The sequence below is a fragment of the Triticum urartu genome, chromosome 4A, assembly GCF_056163025.1.
Source record: "Triticum urartu cultivar PI428250 chromosome 4A, HENAU_Tu73, whole genome shotgun sequence".
Taxonomy (NCBI): domain Eukaryota; kingdom Viridiplantae; phylum Streptophyta; class Magnoliopsida; order Poales; family Poaceae; genus Triticum; species Triticum urartu.
This window is the reverse complement of record NC_141876.1, coordinates 582,731,986-582,752,081: the sequence shown is the minus strand read 5'-3', so window position 1 is coordinate 582,752,081 and position 20,096 is coordinate 582,731,986. Positions and strand designations below refer to the sequence as shown.

Sequence of the window (20,096 nt, the reverse complement as noted above, 5' to 3'; positions counted from 1 at the left end):
CGATTTGAGGATGCGGTCTTTTCTGGAAACCCGTCTTCTTCATGGCAAGGAGTATCCCGCGTTTCCGTGTACATACTAGTGTCTCCGTGCGGCCAGCAGCATGCACCTCGAGTGAGTTCTCGCAAGCCTCTTCCTTTCCAGTATTTTTACGTCGCTCCTTGAAGAAAACAAATGGGGGCGGTGCCCTGGCGAGCGACCACGTCGCCGTGTGGATGGACCGGCCCATGACCGCAGGGCGCGTGGGCGCCATTTGGCTCTCCGGCGCCTGAAGCGCTGAGGAGGAGCTCTCACATTCCACCGGGTTTCTTGCCCTGGAGTCCGACCTCGCGGCTCTCACGGCTCACATGAGAGGGATCCGCAAGAATGGCATGGAGCTGCCGCCACCGCACGCCTGCTTTCCTCTTCTTCGTTGTGCAAGTTTGCCTTGTCCCCCGAGGTACTCCGGCAGCTCCCTGCCCTCTCATCCACTCCATCATTGTCCAGGGTTTCTCACGCCGCCACCAACTCGTCCAGCGTTTGCCTCGTCGTCCCTGGCGATCTCGCCAAGCACACTGTCTCTGAGGGTACCAAGGCCAGTGTTACCTAGGTTTAACACGGCCTCTCTCCAGAATCTGAAATATTGGTCACGTACGACTGATGGGAGATCTGGCAGTCCTTCGCCGCCGCTGGTAGCCGGCCTTTCGCCACCGCCGCCTCATGCCTTGAAGGGGGAGCCAATGGGTGGATCGCTCAGATCGCAAGATCCAAGAACCTCTTTGGCAGGGGCGTCGGGCGAAAAGGCGACGGAGGCAGATCGCGCGATGACCACGGCTCCCCGGCTGAGATCGGGCGGGGCCAGGGGAAATTCACGCAATGGCGTGTTCATTTCTGCGCCGAGACGGATCCTGGGAATTGGATTGAAGGCCACGTCCGTTTTACTCCTCATTTGCGATGGCTGGTTCTCTTCGATTTGGAGAATGACATCCTTGCCGGCGACTACTGGCCGGACGACGACTCGATCGAGGTAGGGCGTCGTTTCAAGATTGATGGATTTGACGTGCTGGTTGATGAATGTGTGCAGGTGGATCTTCGTCCGAAGAGACCGGAGCTGATTGACCTGACGGAAACGAGGCTTCATGGAAAACCGGGAGGGCGATTTTGGGCTCTTATTGACAGCGACGATGAAGATCAAGGGGAAGATCACAGCTTCTCACGTACTGAGGTGTGTCCACAGGGTACGGAACCGACGGAGACGCCGACGCTCATAGGGGCACCAGATCGTCGTCATTCGAAATTTCAAAAAGTCAAGCCGAAAATGAAGCCCTGGATCGGTCCAATTCCTAAGGTATTCCGCGAACACGTCACTTTGTCCGATTTTTTGGCGGATTCTTGGACTCTTATTACTCGAAAGAAGAAGAAAGCAAAGCAGAGTCGATCGTCACCGCCGCATAGGTCGCCGGTGGCGAGGTCGATGAGCGAGATTCGAACTGCCAGACGGGCCCGTTTGAATTCGTTATTGGGTCCTGAGACTGTGTTGGATGCGGAAACGATCGTGGGCTCCCTAGCCTCGGGCGAGGCCCTGCTAGGAGTCCAAGCCTTGCCCGACCCACCACGTACTTGCGTGCATGTATCGTCACCACCGCCTATCGTTGCTGCGTCTAGGGTTATCGATCCAGGATTCCCTACACTGGGCTAGGGTCGCGCGCGGAGGATCTCTTGCATCGGCCGCATGGTAGGACGCGGGCCACTGCCCAGCAAGCAAGGGCCGCCGCCCGTCGTTGGTGCCGCTGCTGCCGCTGGTGCTGGACGTGGCTCTCCGCTAGTCGCTGCTGTGGGAGTTGCTGGGGGCGGCCGTGCCGTTCCTATCGCCACTAATGGCGGTGCTGCTGGACGTGGGGGGCTCCGCAGGCGCAGCACACCGGAGCAGCTGCCGGCCGTGGTGCTCAACCACCCACGCGGCTAGGTCCGATCGTGGCTTCCGGTTCTCTGATGCATCCCCGGGCAATCGCGAGTCAGACTGAGGAAACGGTACAACAGCCAGTAGCAAAGGTGCCAGCCCTTGGAAGGGGTCGCGGTGCTACCAATGGATGGGACGGCCAAGGGCGTGGTGGATACAACAGAGACGGTCCGAGGTACAACCGTTATGGACAGTGGGGAGATGACGGGTATGAAGCATATGGTCCGGGGTTGCACCGTGGATCATCATCCGGTGGCGGCCGCGGTTACAACTGGCACAATGGAGACGGCCCGGGACATTTTCAAGGTCCACCCGGTGACTTTGTTGAGGGCGTTTCCGGTCCCAATGACCGTTACCGGGGAGGATATCGGCTGGGCGGGAGGGGCAGGCGTCCACCTCCACCACGACAGCCTCCACCTCCACCTCCACCTCCACCACACGTTGCAGACTCGTCTACGGGAGCGGAGCTCGACCACACGGCCGATGTGGCAGCCGCTCCATCCTCGTTGCCCGCAGCTGCGGTGGATGCAGTCAAGGCGCTGGCAGCGGTCACCGTTCCGGTAGCATCTGGTGCCGGTAAGATTGACAAAGGGATGGACAAATCTGAGGGAGAGAAACTTTCAAAGTGGGCAATTAAGAAGAAAAAGCTGCCTTGCTATAGATGTGGTGAACTGGGTCATTTCGTGGCAGAGTGTACGAATGAGCTTTGTGATTATTGCCTCCGCTCCTAGCATGTGACCGGGGAATTCCCTCTCCTTTCCGGTCCTAAGCCTGGCATTAACATTTTTGGGGTCTGCTGTAAGGAGCTGATGTTTTTTGAGACACCGGAGGTGGATCCTCTACCACAGATGGTTGAGAGTTCATTCCCGATAGTTATCAGAGTTACTAATGGACAGTTGGTCGAGTCTCAGATCGTCAGACAGCTACGTGAGTTAGTGCCGGGTAATTATCAGTGGCATCTAGAACAGTTAGAAGGCCAGTCTTATAAGGTTGACTTTCCCACTAAGGAGGATCAGATGCATGTTCTTAAGTGGGGTTTATGCAGAGTTATGAGCACAAGCATTGTTATCGCTTTTGATGAGTGGAAGCAGGAGGAACCTGAGGGTACACCTTTGGAGAAGGTGTGGGTTCGTTTTTATGGCGTGCCACCTAAATATGTAAAACATTTTCTGATTGCTTGGAGTTTGGGTGGTCTGATTGGTACGACAGAAAAGGTTGACATGCCATTCACTCGCGCACAAAACACTGCGAGGTTGTTGGTCAGTGTTGTGAGTGTTGAGCATATACCAGATGTGGTCAGATGGACACATGCTGGAGTCAATTATGTCTTAGAGCTTGAGATCGAGGATACTGCAGTTTCCGAGGAGGGGTGTCGGTGTCAAAACCGGCGGATCTCGGGTAGGGGGTCCCGAACTGTGCGTCTAAGGCGGATGGTAACAGGAGGCAGGGTACACGATGTTTGACCCAGGTTCGGTCCCTCTTGATGGAGGTAAAACCCTACGTCCTGCTTGATTATTCTTGACAATATGAGTAGTACAAGAGTTGATCTACCACGAGATCAGAGAGGCTAAACCCTGGAAGATAGCATATGGTATGATTGTATGTTGTCCTACGGACTAAAACCCTCCGGTTTATATAGACACCGGAGGGGGCTAGGGTTACACAAGGTCGGTTACAAAGGAGGAGATATCCATATCCGTATTGCCTAGCTTGCCTTCCACGCCAAATAGAGTCCCATCCGGACACGGGACGAAATCTTCAATCTCGTATCTTCATAGTCCAACAGTCCGGCCAAAGGATATAGTCCGGCTGTCCGGAGACCCCCTAATCCAGGACTCCCTCAGTAGCCCCTGAACCATGCTTCAATGACGATGAGTCCGGCGCGCAGTGTTGTCTTCGGCATTGCAAGGCGGGTTCCTCCTCCGAATACACCACGGAAGAGTTTGAATACAAGGATAGTGTCCGACCCTGCAAAATAAGTTCTACATACCACCGTAGAGAGAATAATATTTCCACAAATCTAATCTGCTGACACGTTTTGGCAGCATGACATCACGCCACGGCCCGGTAATTATTTGAACCGTTTTTCTTTAACCAGCCCCGCACATAACGCGAGGCGTTTTCTTGACACGTCTTGTCAAAGCAAAGATCGTGTGCCCCTTATCACGGGATTCTCGTCAATACGAACGTGGGTAACCCAACCACGCCACCAATTACGACGCTTGGGGGATAAGCGAGTTTTACTAGGCTAGTGGGGGCGCATAGTTTCATCCGCCCTTATAAAGGGATAAGGTCTCACATTTTTCTACCCACGCCTTCTTCCTCCTTGCTCATCCATTCTCGCGCACTCGAGCTCCAATGCCCAAGTCCACATCCTTCTCCTCAACTCTCTCCAAACATGTCCGGAGCGGGAGGCAAGTGGATGGCCTCCTCCGTCATGGAGGGACACATCAAAAAGCTACGTGGAGCCGGATACTTAGCCGCGGATATCGCGCACCGGCTGCCAGCCGCGGGGTAGGTCGTCCCTACCCCCGAACCTCACGAAAGGGTGGTTTTCCTCCCCCACTACGTCCGCGGACTGGGGTTTCCCCTCCATCCATTCGTCCGCGGCCTCATGTTCTATTATGGGCTGGACTTTCATGATCTGGCCCCGAATTTCATCCTCAACATCTAGGCGTTCATCGTCGTGTGCGAGGCTTTCCTCCGCATCCGGCCCCACTTCGGCCTGTGGCTGAAGACCTTCAATATTAAGCTGAAGGTGGTGGGCGGCTAACAAGCGGAATGCGGCGGAGCCATGGTGGGCAAAATGCCCAACGTTATATGGCTCGAGGGCTCCTTCACGGAGACCATAAAGGGGTGGCAATCGGGGTGGTTTTACATCACCGAGCCGCACGACACCAACTGGGTGGCGGCCTCCGAGTTTCGATACGGAATCCCCACGCGGCTCACTTCCTGGAAGGAGAAGGGCCTGTCCTGGGGCTCATCGGTGGAGCTGGACGGACTCCATAAGTGTATCCGGAACATGACAAGCAAGAAACTTAAGCTTGTCAACATAGTCTAGGTCATGCTCTTCCGCCGGATCCTCCCGTGTCAACAACGGGATTTCAACTTATGGGAGTTCGACCCGGCCCAGCACCAGACTCTAAGCGAGCTCTTCGACACGAGGCATAAGGACGTTTGGAGGGTGCTGTTCAAGGGTGCCAAGGTCCCTCCTTCTCTTACCGAGGACCGCGGGCTAAGCGTGAAGCACTCTGCGAATCCGGTAAGTTCTGTACATCTGGTAGGGTATTTATTTCCCATAGCTTAACCATGTGCGGGGTCTGAGCTCCCATGCCTTTGGCAGGACTGGGTGGAGACATCGGAGCAGATTAACTATCCGGCCCCTCTGCCCGAAGACCCTGCAGACGCTCTCCTGACGGAGATGCGAACTCCGGCTCCTTATGAGGTGCTGGAGAAGAGCAAGAAGAAGGCCAAGGGAACCGGAAAGAGTTCCCAGTGCCAGGTGGTATCGGACTCATCGTCCGATAACACCGAGATGCACTCCTCCCGTGAAAACGAGGAGAAGGAAGATAAAGATTCTCCCCCTCCAGCCGGGGGAGACAAGAAAAGGAAGGCCGCCCCAACCGGGGAGGCCGAATGGTCCAAGAAGGGAAGGACTCTCCTTCCGGACTGCTCCACCACCGCCGCCGACGGCGAAGACGAGTGGCTGCTCAGGGCCAAGCCCCTGGCGAAGTCGTAAGTATTCGGACACCAGAGTAACTCATAGCATACCTTTGTCGCACTGCTTCTCCTAATGTTGAATATGATTATGCAGTCCGCCCCAAGCACGTATCGATGTATCATCGTCGGACGGTTCCTTGGACTCGCCGGACATGAACAATGATACACTTCCAACCGCCTCCTCTCCTTGCCCTACGGACAATGCCGAGGTATTGTCTCAAGGGGCACCGAGCCGGGGGGAGACAGTCCCGGAGGCGCCTCAAGGCGACCTTCCGGACTCCAGGAGCAAAGGGAGCAAGGCTCCCAAGGGCTCCAAGTTCTGCCCTCAGCCGAACACCGCACCGGAACCTCCAGTGGTTCCGGACTCGGGCAGGCGGCCCCCTTCCAAAAGGGGCAAGCCATTCATGCCGGTGACCTCTGTCCATCTAGAGGCACCGGACGACCTGCTGGGAGCGCTTTGCGGCGCTTCCCTCGACGAAGAGCACCGCACTATCATGAGTGCGGTGATCAAGAAGGTTCAGTCCGCCAAGACCGGACTGACTGAAGCCTGTGCCAGCCTTCTAACAGGCTTTGAGGTAAGTACTTAAAATATAGGAAAATATTACCGCATAGACAGTAGCCCCTGATGCTCTGTTTGGTGTTCACAAAGAAAAGCCGAATAGAGGATCAAATAATATCTGCAGGAGTCTAATATAAGTATGTCTGTATGCGTATGCAGGCTTGGCTGCTGACCTCTGCCACACTGACTGCGGAGGTCGCCGCACTGAAGCAGGACCTCGAGGGGTCCGAGAAAGAGCTCAGCCTTGCCAAGAGGCAGCTCGAGGAGAACAAAGGTAAGTAATATCTTGTCTATATAAAAGAAGAAAATGTGGTTGCGAAATGACAGGATCATCATGAACGTGCCAGGGGCCACGACCGAAGTGGCGACCCTGAAGCAAGCGCTGTCCGAGGCCGAGAACAAAGCGGCCAAGGAGTGCACCGAGCGGGAAAAACAAGAGGCACGGGTGGGCGAGGTGCAGCAAGAGCTCCAGGCTCTCGTGAAGAAGCACGAGGCTTTGGAGCTTGACTCGAAGACGCGAGAGTCCGAGCTTGCCGCGGCCGTCGAGAGCACAAAGCATGCCAAGGCCGAAGCCCAAAAGGCCCTCTAGGAAATTGAGGCGATGAGGAAGATAGCGGCGGGTAAGGCATTCAATATGCAAAGCAAGCATGTGAAAGTAAATTACTTGTTACTTACCCGAGTCCGGAGCTCTCCAGGAGCATTCGCAGATTTGCCCTGCAGCGTGTTGGATGCCGCGAAGCATTACCAGGCCGAGGAGGGAAGCTCGATGGAGAAGTTGTTCTGGTTTCAGTACTGGGACCAAACACCTGATGCCTATGAGCGACCATCTGAAGCAACTGGTCGAGCTGCACAAGCCGGTCGAACAGGCCATGAAGGGCTTTATAGTCTGGATGTGGCCTGACGACTCCCTTCCCAATAGCTACTTCGGCCTGGTGAGGCGGCTTGTGGATGCCTGCCCACGGCTGGAAGTCATCAAGCGGTCCGTCTGTATCGAAGGTGCCCGCCGGGCTTTTTCCCATGCAAAGGTGCACTGGGCCAAGATGGACGCCGAGAAGCTGGTGAAGGAGGGGCCGCCGCAGGGCAAGGAGCATCGCCACCCCGAGATGTATTATGAGGGTGTCCTGAAGGGTGCCCGTCTTGTGGCGGACGAGTGTGCGAAGGATGTAATTTTTGAATAAACTTGCTCGTGTGATCCTGTATTATGAAAACTTGTTCATGTGCGCTATGCAACGCTTGTTTGAATTTAAAATATTACCTTCTGTGCGGCTGTTTATCAAATCTGAGAGATGGCCAGTCGTCGACTTCTGCTCCCATGCCATGAGTGCTGGGGTGTTCAGGATAAACCTGAGCACTCTTTTTCCCATTGTTGGGTCCTTCGAGGGAGGTGCTCAGCACAACGAACAAGGCAATCGGACTATAATGCTTTATCACTCTCACTTAGCCATAGAAGTCTACAATTTTAAATTTTGGCAGAGCCCCTAGTATTCAGAAGGCCGAATTCGGGGCGCTATACATGCCTTAAGCCGGACAAAGCCGACTCCTCGCTCTAAGCGGCATAAGTCTTTAGGGACTCGAGACCTCTCGAACAGCGACCAGCTCTCGCCTTATCATGACAGTCAGTTTTAGCTTTCTCTACTGAGGTGCTTAGCCCAGATGAACCGGGGCACAATCGCAGTAGTTGTCCCAGTGCTACCTTAGCCAATATAACGGAACGTAAGGTGCCAAAACATGGGAGCTGGGCAAACCCAACTATTGACCCAAGACATGATTCGGAGCTGATGCATATAATGCTATAAGTTCGGGGTGCCGCATTGTCGAAAGTGTTCGAACTTCTCACGCCATATTATGGGGTACGCTTTAAGCCCCTGGAGTATTGGCCGTACCAGAGTGTACGGTTGCTGAATGTCATGAATGAACACACACACACACACACACACACATATATATATAAGAAGAATGCAATAATAGTCTAGTGCTATGCATTATTTATTCAAAAAGGTGCGTCGAAGTAGAATGATACAAGTAGTGCGATAAGCAAAAAAGTAGGACTATTTGATATGTCCCCTCCAAGGGCAAGCTTAGGAATGGTATTTAAAGCAGGTATTTCACTCGTTATCAGAGACCACCTGAGAATTCCTTGATGCAACGTAGCTTTCTGCCTCCTTGGTTGTTGTATCGTGTGTCCGACCATCGTACTGCCGGATGGGGCTTCCAGGGATTAAAGTCCGGAAAGAAAGAAAAATAACAAAGCGGGAAGCCCCTAGTGCAGTTGAGCCGCGTCTTGGGGCGTGCCGTAGTCGTGCCCCCCTCCCCACATGTGCCCATGGTATTTTCAATGCGTAATTATGTACGCGTGGCATGGATTTCGCCGTTTGGCTGGGACTGGGGTGGGGGCCGCATTGCTATGTGAGCTCAGAACATGCCAGACGGTCTTGTTGCCGATTACTCCGGGCGCGCTTGAAGGTGTCCGGGTCCTTAATCGCCGAACTGGTGGATTGCCTTAAGAGGCTGCTTTGCACTTCTGCTGCGAGGGCCGCAGTGTGCTCCTCCGTGCGGAGAGAGCGCTCTGTGTTTTCATTGACTACGATGACCCCCCGAGGTCCTGGCATCTTGAGCTTGAGATATGCATAGTGCGGTACCGCGTTGAATCTTGCAAATGCGGTTCGCCCGAGCAGTGCATGATGGCCACTGCGGAACGGGACTATATCGAAGATTAACTCCTCGCTCCGGAAGTTATCCGGGGATCCGAAGACCACTTCCAGTGTGACTGAGCCTGTGCAATGGGCCTCTACACCCGGTATGACGCCTTTGAAGGTCGTTTTTGTGGGTTTGATCCTTGAGGGGTCTATACCCATTTTGCGCACTGTGTCCTGATAAAGCAGGTTCAGGCTGCTGCCGCCATCCATAAGGACTCGAGTGAGGTGAAATCCGTCAATGATTGGGTCTAGGACCAGTGCGGCGAATCCGCCATGACGGATACTAGTGGGGTGGTCCCTGCGATCGAAGGTGATCGGACAGGAGGACCATGGGTTGAACTTTGGGGCGACTGGTTCCAACGCATATACGTCCCTTAGCGCACGCTTCCGCTCCCTCTTGGGGATGTGGGTTGCGTATATCATGTTCACCGTCCGCACTTGTGGGGGCAATCTTTTCTGTCCTCCGGTGTTCGGCTGCCGGGGCTCCTCCTCGTCATCGCTATGTGACCCCTTATCTTTGTTTTCGGCATTTAACTTGCCGGCCTGCTTGAACACTCAACATTCCCTATTGGTGTGGTTAGCTGGCTTGTCGGGGGTGCCATGTATTTGGCACGAGCGATCGAGTATTCGGTCCAAACGGGACGGGCCCGGAGTGCTTCTTTTGAATGGCTTTTTGCGTTGACTGGGTTTAGAGCCTTTGAATCCGGCATTGACTACCGTATCCTCGGTATTGTCATTGTTGATGCGGCGATTGTGTTTGTTGCGACGTGACCTGCCATTGCCATCCTTAGTATCCGAAGTACCATGGTTCTTTGATATATTATTGCTGCGAGCCAGCCAGCTATCTTCTCCCGTGCAAAAGCGGGTCATTAGTATTGTGAGGGCTACCATAGATTTCGGCTTTTCCTGGCCAAGGTGCCGGGAGAGCCACTCGTCGCGGATTTTGTGCTTAAAAGCTGCTAGGGCCTCTGCATCCGGACAGTCGACGATTTGATTTTTCTTTGTCAGGAACCGTGTCCAGAATTGCGTGGCCGATTCCTCTGGCTGCTAAATTATGTGGCTCAAGTCATCGGCATCTGGTGGTCGCACATAAGTGCCCTGGAAGTTGTCGAGGAATGCGGCTTCTAGATCTTCCCAACAGCCAATGGATTCTGCTGGCAAGCTGTTGAGCCAATGCCAAGCTGGTCCTTTGAGCTTGAGTGGGAGGTATTTGATGGCGTGTAGATTGTCATCGCGGGCCATGTGGTTGTGCAGGAGGAAGTCCTCGATCCATACCGCAGGATCTGTTGTGCCGTCGTATGATTCGATGTTTACAGGTTTGAAACCCTCTGGGATTTGGTGATCCATTACTTCATCTGTGAAGCATATGGGGTGTGCAGCGCCTCTGTAGTGGGCTATGTCGCGACGCAGCTCGAATGAGTCTTGTCCACTGTGTTCGGCCCGGCCGGATTTACTTTTACTGTATCCGGCGTGACGATTGTCGTCTCGTGTAGTGGTGCGACCCCGTGATCCGTAGATCGATCTTGCGTGTTTTGCTTTGTCCTCCAATACGTCTCGCAGGTCTAGCATGTTTCCCCGTGCCTTGTCATTTTTATTTGAGTGGCGTCGGGGTGCGGGCTGAGTTTTTGGCTGAAATGCCTCTCTGTCGCGGCCACGAGGTGGCCGATCAGCCGCATCATATGCTGGAGATGTAGATTTTAATGCTTCCTCCTCTAGTCGGGGTAGCAACCTGCGCTTTGGGTAACTCTTGGAGGGGCGTTTGAGTTCATATTCCTCGGCCGCAAGGACTTCAGTCCATCTGTCAGCTAGCAAATCTTGATCAGCTTGAAGCTGCTGCTGCTTTTTCTTAAGGCTATTTGCCGTGGCTATAAGCCGGCGCTTGAAGTTCTCTTGCTCGACGGGATCCTCCGGCACGACGAATTCGTCATTGCCGAGGCTTGCCTCGTCTTCGGAGGGAGGCATGTAATTATCGTCCTCCGCCTCTCCATCTGCTGCTCTCTCGGGAGGGCTGGCTTCTCCATCCTCCTGCTCTAAATCTTGCTGGAGGGGATTGTTGTCGTCTTCGGCACTGTCCGAAGTGCTATTATCTCCTGTGCCGGTGTCACTGCTTTTTCTTTGGCGAGACTTAGAGCGGCGCCGCTGACGTTGGCGCTTGGGTTGCTTCTTGGAGGGGTCATCCTCCGCTGTCCCGTCGCCATTGCCTTCTTTGGGTGTGTCCACCATGTATATATCATATGATGAGGTGGCTGTCCAGTGCCTTGTGGGCAGTGGTTCCTCTTTGTCTCCCGCATCGTCGTCCATACCGTCGATGTCTTCGGAGTCGAAGTCGAGCATGTCGGTCAAATTGTCGACAGTGGCTACTAAGTGGGTGGTGGGTGGGTGGTGAATTTCTTCATCATCCGCATCCCAATCCTGCCGAACATAGTTCGGCCAGGACTCTCCTGACAGGGCGAGAGACCTTAATGAGTTCAGTATGTCGCAGAAGGGAGAGTGCTGAAAGATATCCGCGGAGGTGAACTCCATGATTGGCGCCCAACCGGATTCGATAGGCACGGGTGCAGGCGGTTCGGAGTCCGAGGCCAGGGAAAAATCCGGTAGTTCGGCGTCACGGCTCCCATGAAGGGTAAGGTCGATACTCGGATCGCCGCTGAGAATACGGCCTCCGTGGCGGGGTCTATCCACCCGTCCATGGATGGCACAATTGGCTCCAAATTGAGGGTCGGAGAGGTTGCCGGTGCGGTCTCCTGAACACTATCCGATGGTAGAGCTAAATCATGCTCATCGTGAACGTGCGGCGCACTCGACAGGGGCTCGAATCCGTCGAAGATCAAGTCTCCGCGGATGTCGGCCGTGTAGTTTAAGCTTCCAAACCTGACCTGGTGGCCAGGGGCGTAACTTTCGATCTGCTCCAGATGGCCAAGCGAGTTGGCCCGCAGTGCGAAGCCGCCGAATACAAAGATCTGTCCGGGGAGAAAAGTCTCACCCTGGACTGCATCGCTATCGATGATCGAAGGAGCCATCAAGCCTAACGGTGACGACACAGAGGAACTCTCAATGAAAGCACCAATGTCGATGTCAAAACCGGCGGATCTCGAGTACGGGGTCCCGAACTATGCGTCTAAGGCGGATGGTAACAGGAGGCAGGGGACATGATGTTTTACCCAGGTTTGGGCCCTCTTGATGGAGGTAAAACCCTACGTCCCGCTTGATTATTCTTGATAATATGAGTAGTACAAGAGTTGATCTACCACGAGATCAGAGAGGCTAAACCCTGGAAGCTATCCTATGGTATGATTGTATGTTGTCCTATGGACTAAAACCCTCCGGTTTATATAGACACCGGAGGGGGCTAGGGTTACACAAGGTCGGTTACAAAGGAGGAGATATCCATATCCATATTGCCTAGCTTTCCTTCCACGCCAAGTAGAGTCCCATCCGGACACGGGACGAAGTCTTCAATCTCGTATCTTCATAGTCCAACAGTCCGGCTGTCCGGAGACCCCCTAATCCAGGACTCCCTCAAGGGGGATGGGACACAAGACATGGATACGACTGAGGGTGATGGCGCACCCGGGAACCAGGAGAAGGGGGCCGATGATACACTCCCGAGTCGGATAAGGGGCCTGATACACAGCCAGATAAGGTAGCCAGTTCTACCAAAGAGGCGTCCCCGTCCACTACTCCGATGAACACGCTTCGCTTTGGTTCATTTGCACCGGGATCGGCTCCTAGCCAGTTATGGAGCACCAGGGTCGAGACAGACGACCCGACAGAGCTTGAGCTTGTTGGGGAACGTAGTAATTTCAAAAAATTTCCTACGCACACGCAAGATCATGGTGATGCATAGCAACGAGAGGGGAGAGTGTAGTCTACGTACCCTCGTAGACCGACAGCGGAAGCATTATGACAACGCGGTTGATGTAGTCATACGTCTTCACGGCCCGACCGATCAAGCACCGAAACTACGGCACCTCCGAGTTTTAGCACACGTTCAGCTCGATGACGATCCCCGGACTCCGATCCAGCAAAGTGTCGGGGAAGAGTTCCGTCAGCACGACGGCGTGGTGACGATCTTGATGTTCTACCATCGCAGGGCTTCGCCTAAGCACCGCTACAATATTATCGAGGAGTATGGTGGAAGGGGGCACCACACACGGCTAAGAAAACGATCACGAGGATCAACTTGTGTGTGTAGAGGTGCCCCCTTGCCCCCGTATATAAAGGAGCAAGGGGGGGGGGTGCGTCCGGCCCTAGGAGGAGGCGCACCGGAGGAGTCCTACTCCTACCGGGAGTAGGACTCCCCCTTTCCCTAGTTGGATTAGGACTTGGGGGGAAGGAGGAGAGGGAAGAAAGGAAGGGGGGGGCGCCGCCCCCCCCTCCTTGTCCAATTCGGACTTGGGGGGGGGGCGCATGGCAGCCCCTAGGCCTTCTCTCCTCTTCCTCCACTAGGCCCATTAAGGCCCATTAGGTTACCGGGGGGTTCCGGTAACCTCCCGGTACTCCGGTAAAATGCCGATTTCACCCGGAACACTTCCGATGTCCAAACATAGGCTTCCAATATATCAATCTTTATGTCTCGACCATTTCGAGACTCCTCGTCATGTCCGTGATCACATCCGGGACTCCGAACAAACTTCGGTACATCAAAATATATAAACTCATAATGAAACTGTCATCGTAACGTTAAGCGTGCGGACCCTACGGGTTCGAGAACAATGTAGACATGACCGAGACATGTCTCCGGTCAATAACCAATAGCGGAACCTGGATGCTCATATTGGCTCCTACATATTCTACAAAGATCTTTATCGGTCAGACCGCATAACAACATACTTTGTTCCCTTTGTCATCGGTATGTTACTTGCCCGAGATTCGATTGTCGGTATCTCAATACCTAGTTCAATCTTGTTACCGGCAAGTCTCTTTACTCGTTTCGTAATACATCATCTTGCAACTAACTCATTAGTTGCAATGCTTGCAAGGCTTATGTGATGTGTATTACCGAGAGGGCCCAGAGATACCTCTCCGACAATCGGAGTGACAAATCCTAATCTAGAAATACACCAATCCAACATGTACCTTTGGAGACACCTGTAGAGCTCCTTTATAATCACCCAGTTACGTTGTGACGTTTGGTAGCACACAAAGTGTTCCTCCGGCAAACGGGAGTTGCATAATCTCATAGTCATAGGAACATGTATAAGTCATGAACAAAGCAATAGCAACATACTAAACGATCGGGTGCTAAGCTAATGGAATGGGTCATGTCAATCACATCATTCTCCTAATGACGTGATCCCGTTAATCAAATGACAACACATGTCTATGGTTAGGAAACACAACCATCTTTGATTAATGAGCTAGTCAAGTAGAGGCATACTAGTGACGTTTAGTTTGTCTATGTATTCACACAAGTATTATGTTTCCGGATAATACAATTCTAGCATGAATAATAAACATTTATCATGATATAAGGAAATAAAATAATAACTTTATTATTGCCTCTAGGGCATATTTCCTTCAGAGCTACCACCAGTGACGAGTTTAGTCGGTGATGTGACGACTGCGTAGTCTACACCTGGTGCGCGGATCGACCCTGATGGGTTGGCCGCGGGAGGGGTGCCTGGATAGGAGGTCTATGGCGTTCTTCCCACTTCGTCGTCTCCACTCGAGTTGGGGGTGAGGTGCGGGAAGGAGCCCCGTGCTATAACCCCTCCACAGGATTGCACCATCCACAATGACGAGCCGGGGGTGAGATGCGGGAAGGAGTCCCGTGTCGTAACCCCTCCGCAGTATTGCACCGAGTAGGGTGGCCGAGGGACGGTGGTTTTCTTGGGTGATAAGGGGGACATGATCAGTGAGCAGGCGTCTCCATGGTCCTCCTCCCCCTTGCCACTTGAAGTGGATGTTCACTCCACCACGCCCTACCCTTCTTCACCGATGATAAGGGAGGGGCATGGGAGTCCTGACCGCACCCCTCGCGAGAGGACCACGGAGGAGCTCATCACTTTTGGTGGGATTGCGGACCCGGTGTGGGCTAGCAGGCGTGTCAGCAACCGGATCTAGGGACAGCCGGATGCGGACGACCTGCAGCTAGCGCGTGCCAAGAGGGCCGCCATGCTTCGTCATGCCGAGACTACTGCAGGTACGTCTTTTGATAAAAGCTGTTCCATTTTACACTTCTCTGAGAATGAAATGGTTGATAAGGCAAACGACTTAGGAATTTCTTTGGGATCAAATGAAACCGAGGTCGTCAAATCCGTTAATGATCTTTTAGACTTGGAAGCGGAGAGGGCTTCTGAGATCATTTGTAATCTTGCCTATATCCAACCTATGAATGACAATGACATGAATAATTTAGGAATTAATGATCTTGCAAATATATGTAATAATCTGTTGCCTAGTGTCGAGGCTGAGGATGAGGAGGATGTTGAGAACACAGATACGGTAGAGCCTCTCTTAATGGATGAGGCAGTGTCTGTCATAAATAACACTATCGTCCCGCAGTGTGTTGAGGAGAAGCCCAAACGACCCTGGAAGAGGATAATTTATCCTACTTCGGCAGTACATAGAAGTGCTAGAGTTAAACTTAAGAAAAATTTCATGATGACTTATGAAAGGACTCTTTTGGAATAGCAGAGGTCTAGCAGACTTGGCTAAACAAAGGTTCTTAGCAGAGACAACATTGGAGCATCATTTAGATTTCGTTGTACTTTTAGAAACTGGAAGAGATAATTTCACATCTCAATTCCTTCAAACCCTCTCCAGTGGTATCGATTTTGACTGGCACATTCTACCTCCTAGAGGAAGATCCGGCGGGATTTTACTAGGAGTACGGTGTGAGACGTTAGAGGTGCTTAATGTGGTGCAGGGAGAATTTTCGGTTAAATTCAGGGTGAGATCAAAATTGGATGGGTTCCGATGGTCGCTAATTGCGGTATATGGGGCAGTGCAACCTGAATTTCAACCTGATTTTCTTGCCGATTTAGTGTGGATTTGTGGAGATGAAAATCTGCCACTACTAGTCGGGGGGGATTTTAATATCATTCGGAGAAGAGAAGAAAAGAATAATGACAATTTCGATGGACGTTGGTCTATGATGTTTAACATGATTATTGAGAGCCTCAATTTGAGAGAAACTGAGCTTACCAGTAGACAGTTTACATGGGCCAATTCGTTACCTGTTCCTACTTATGAAAAGCTGGATGGGGTACTTACTAGTGTGGATTGGGAACAAAAATATTCGTTGGTGTCGGTTCATGCGATGCAGGGAGCGATCTCGGATCATACACCACTCTTTTTAGATTCCGGAGAGGCTACCCATGTTGCAAACAAAAATATCTTCTCCTTCGAGCAAAGTTGGTTTGAGCGAGAAGGATTTATGGAGATGATTGCATGCGAATGGGCTAAGCTGGTTACGGGAAGGACACATGTCGAGAGATGGCAGAATAAGATTAGAGATCTCCGACAATTTCTGAGAGGATGGGCCAGGAATGAGAGTGGGATATATACGCAGAAAAAAGAACGTCTAACTCAACTCATTGAGGCACTAGATGTAAAGGCTAAAACCACTCATCTTTCTGTTAATGAGCATCGAACTAAGTCCGAGGTTGAGCAAGGCCTACGTGCTCTCCTGAGAGAGGAGGAACTCAAGTGGGTGTTGCGTGCGAAAACACTTAAGGTTGTCTAAGGGGACGACAACACACAGTTCTTCCATATGGTTGCAAATGGTAAACATAGGAAGAAGAAGATCATACAGCTTGAACAGGATGAGGGGACAATAGTGGGGCATGAAAATCTGAAAGCTTATATTTCCAACTATTATAAAAGCCTTTTTGGACCTCCGAATAATTCCACGGTGGCTCTTGATGAGTCTGTGATTGATGATATACCTCAATTATAGGCAGCAGAGAATGATGTTCTCTCTACACCGTTTACTGAAAAAGAAGTTCATCTGGCCATAACTCAAATGAAGCCGAAGAAAGCACCGGGACCAGATGGGTTTCCAGCTGAATTCTATAAGAAATGTTGGCATATCATTAAAGATGATCTTATGCCTATGTTTCAACATTTTTTTGATGGCCATTTGGAGTTGTTTCATCTCAACTTTGGTACGATAACGTTATTACCAAAGAAGAATGAGGCGGTCCGGATAGAACAATTTAGACCCATTTGCCTGCTGAATGTGAGTTTTCAAATTTTCACAAAGGTAGGAACCAATACATTGACACAAATTGCTCACTCAGTGGTTCAACCTAGTCAGACAGCTTTCATGCCTGGAGGGCACATACTCGAAGGAGTGGTTGTCCTACATGAAACACTTCATGATATTCACTCGAAGAAACTAGACGGGTTATCTTAAAAGTGGATTTCGAGAAGACTTATGATAAAGTAAAATGGCCTTTTCTTTATCAGGCAATGCGCATGAAGGGTTTTAGTGAAACCTGGAGGCACCAGGTGGATACTCAAGTCCAGAAAGGTAGTGTCAAAATTAAGGTGAACGATGACATCGTTCACTACTTCCATACGCATAAGGGGTTGAGACAAGGGGATTCCATGTCACCTCTTCTGTTCAATATTGTGGCAGATATGTTGGCTGTCATTATTGGCAGGGCCAAGCAACACGGCCATGTAGAGGGTCTAGTTCCTCATCTGGTTGATGGAGGGGTGTCCATTCTACAATATGCTGATGACACTATTATTTTCATGGAACATGACATGGCTAAGGCACGTAACATGAAACTTATCTTATGTCTATTCGAACAATTGTCTGGCTTAAAAGTCAATTTTCATAAGAGCGAGGTGTTCTGTTTTGGGAAGGCCAAAGACGAGGAACATACGTACAGACAATTGTTTGGATGCGAACTAGGTGCTTTACCATTCAGTTACTTGGGTATTCCGATTCATCACCGTAAACTATCCAATAAAGAATGGAAATGTATCGAAGAACGAATTGAAAAAAACTTAGCTGTTGGAAGGGCAAGCTGATGTCATATGGAGGTCGACTAGTTTTGACTAACTCAGTATTGACCAGCATGCCAATGTTTTTACTTTCGTTATTTGAAATTCTGAAAGGGGTCCGAAAGCGACTTGATTCCTTTAGATCTTGTTTCTTTTGGCAGTCTAATGAGGCCAAGAGGAAATACCGTCTCGCGCGATGGGATATCCTTTGTCGACCTAAAGACCAAGGGGGCCTCGGTATTGAGAACTTGGAGATTAAGAATAAATGCCTTATGAGCAAATGGTTTAACAGGTTAGAGACAGAGCCAGGGGGCATGTGGTCTCAAGTCCTGCACAATAAGTATTTGCACTCGAAAACGCTAGCCCAGGCTACCATCAGACCGACTGATTCGCCATTCTGGAAGGGACTTATGAGAACGAAAGATATGTTCTTTCGTAGGGTCAAATTCTTGTTTGGCAACAGGATGTCAACAAGATTTTGGGAGGATACATGGTTAGGAGAGACACCTCTGGCCTTACAATATCCTACCCTTTACAATATTGTGCAACGTAAGGAAGATTATGTAGGTATCGTCCTTCAAACTATTCCCTTGAACATCCAGTTCAGACGTACGTTAGTGGGTGAGAGATGGACAACCTGGATGCACTTGGTTCGGAGATTGATTGAGTTTTGACTCTCCGACATGCCAGACTCAACAAAAAGGAAGTTAACTAAAACTGAGATATTTACAGTGAAATCCTTTTATACGGATCTGATTAATTCTGGCCCCATCTCACGGTCACTTCATATATGGAAGGTTAAGGTTCCTTTGCCGATTAAATTTTTTATGTGGTTTGTCCACAAGCAAGTAATACTCACAAAGGACAACTTGCTTAAGAGACGATGGGTAGGTAACTCGCGGTGTTGTTTTTGTGTTCAGGATGAGACAATACACCATTTATTCATTGAATGCCCATTTGCCAAGTTACTTTGGAGAACGATTCATATAGCTTTTAATATCAATCCTCCAGTAGATATTGCGTATTTGTTTGGGACGTGGTTAGCTGGGGTTGAACAGATCACGGCAGCTCGTATTCGGATTGGAATATGTGCGTTACTATGGGCTATATGGAACTGCAGAAATGATATGATTTTTAATAGACAACACAACTTAACTTTTTCGCAGGTTATCTTCAGAGCTACAGCTTGGATCCGTACGTGGTCCTTACTCACTCCTATGGACTCCAGGGAGCTTTTGGTTACTGGGTGCAACCAATGGGAGATGGTGGCTCGGGTTACATTCAACCGGTTCGGATGGCGTTCGCATAACAGGATATATAGGAGGCTAGAGAGCTTGTCCTTTTTATCACCGTATCGGTTGTCTTTGTCCACTTGTATTTTTCTGTTTTTATACTATGTTTTGCTCCATTTGCGAGCTGTAAGACCTTTATGATGATACTTTCTAGATTTTTAATAAAATGGCCGCATGCATCATCATGATGCAGAGCCCGGGGCATACCTCCATTTCCAAAAAAACCAAGGTCAGTGCCAAGTTCGCCTCTTCTTAGTTAGGCTTCTAGCTGTCTTGTCGGAGAACCCATGTCCCTCTTATCGTGGTTGTTTGGTGCTCTGTAGTTAGCTATTCGGATCATATCATCTTGTAAAGTTGTGTGAACACAATGTTTGAGGGTCTGAAGAAATGGTAATGGTGTTCTTACTTTAATCTGTTTCATGCATGCCTATCTATCATGTTCAATTCTTGGTACGATCCTACTCCATCCCCTTATTTCTTGACTGAGTTGTTGCTTTTTTCGAAAAGGGGGATTCTGAAGGAAATATGCCCTAGAGGCAATAATAAAGTTATTATTTTCCTTATATCATGATAAATGTTTATTATTCATGCTAGAATTTTATTAACCGGAAACACAATACATGTGTGAATACATAGACAAACAGAGTGTCACTAGTATGCCTCTACTTGACTAGCTCGTTAATCAAAGATGGTTATGTTTCCTAACCATGGACAAAGAGTTGTTATTTGATTAACGAGATCACATCATTAGGTGAATGATCTAATTGACATGACCCATTCCATTAGCTTAGCACCCGATCGTTTAGTATGTTGCTATTGCTTTCTTCATGACTTATACATGTTCCTATGACTATGAGATTATGCAACTCCCGTTTGCCGGAGGAACACTTTGTGTGCTACCAAACGTCACAATGTAACTGGGTGATTATAAA

At 50.6% G+C, this 20,096-nt stretch overlaps 1 pseudogene; it reads left to right on the top strand.

The window, feature by feature from the left end:
- The first annotated feature begins 344 nt into the window (after positions 1-344).
- Positions 345-19,181, top strand: LOC147976824 (uncharacterized; annotated as a pseudogene).
- Positions 19,182-20,096: the final 915 nt, after the last annotated feature.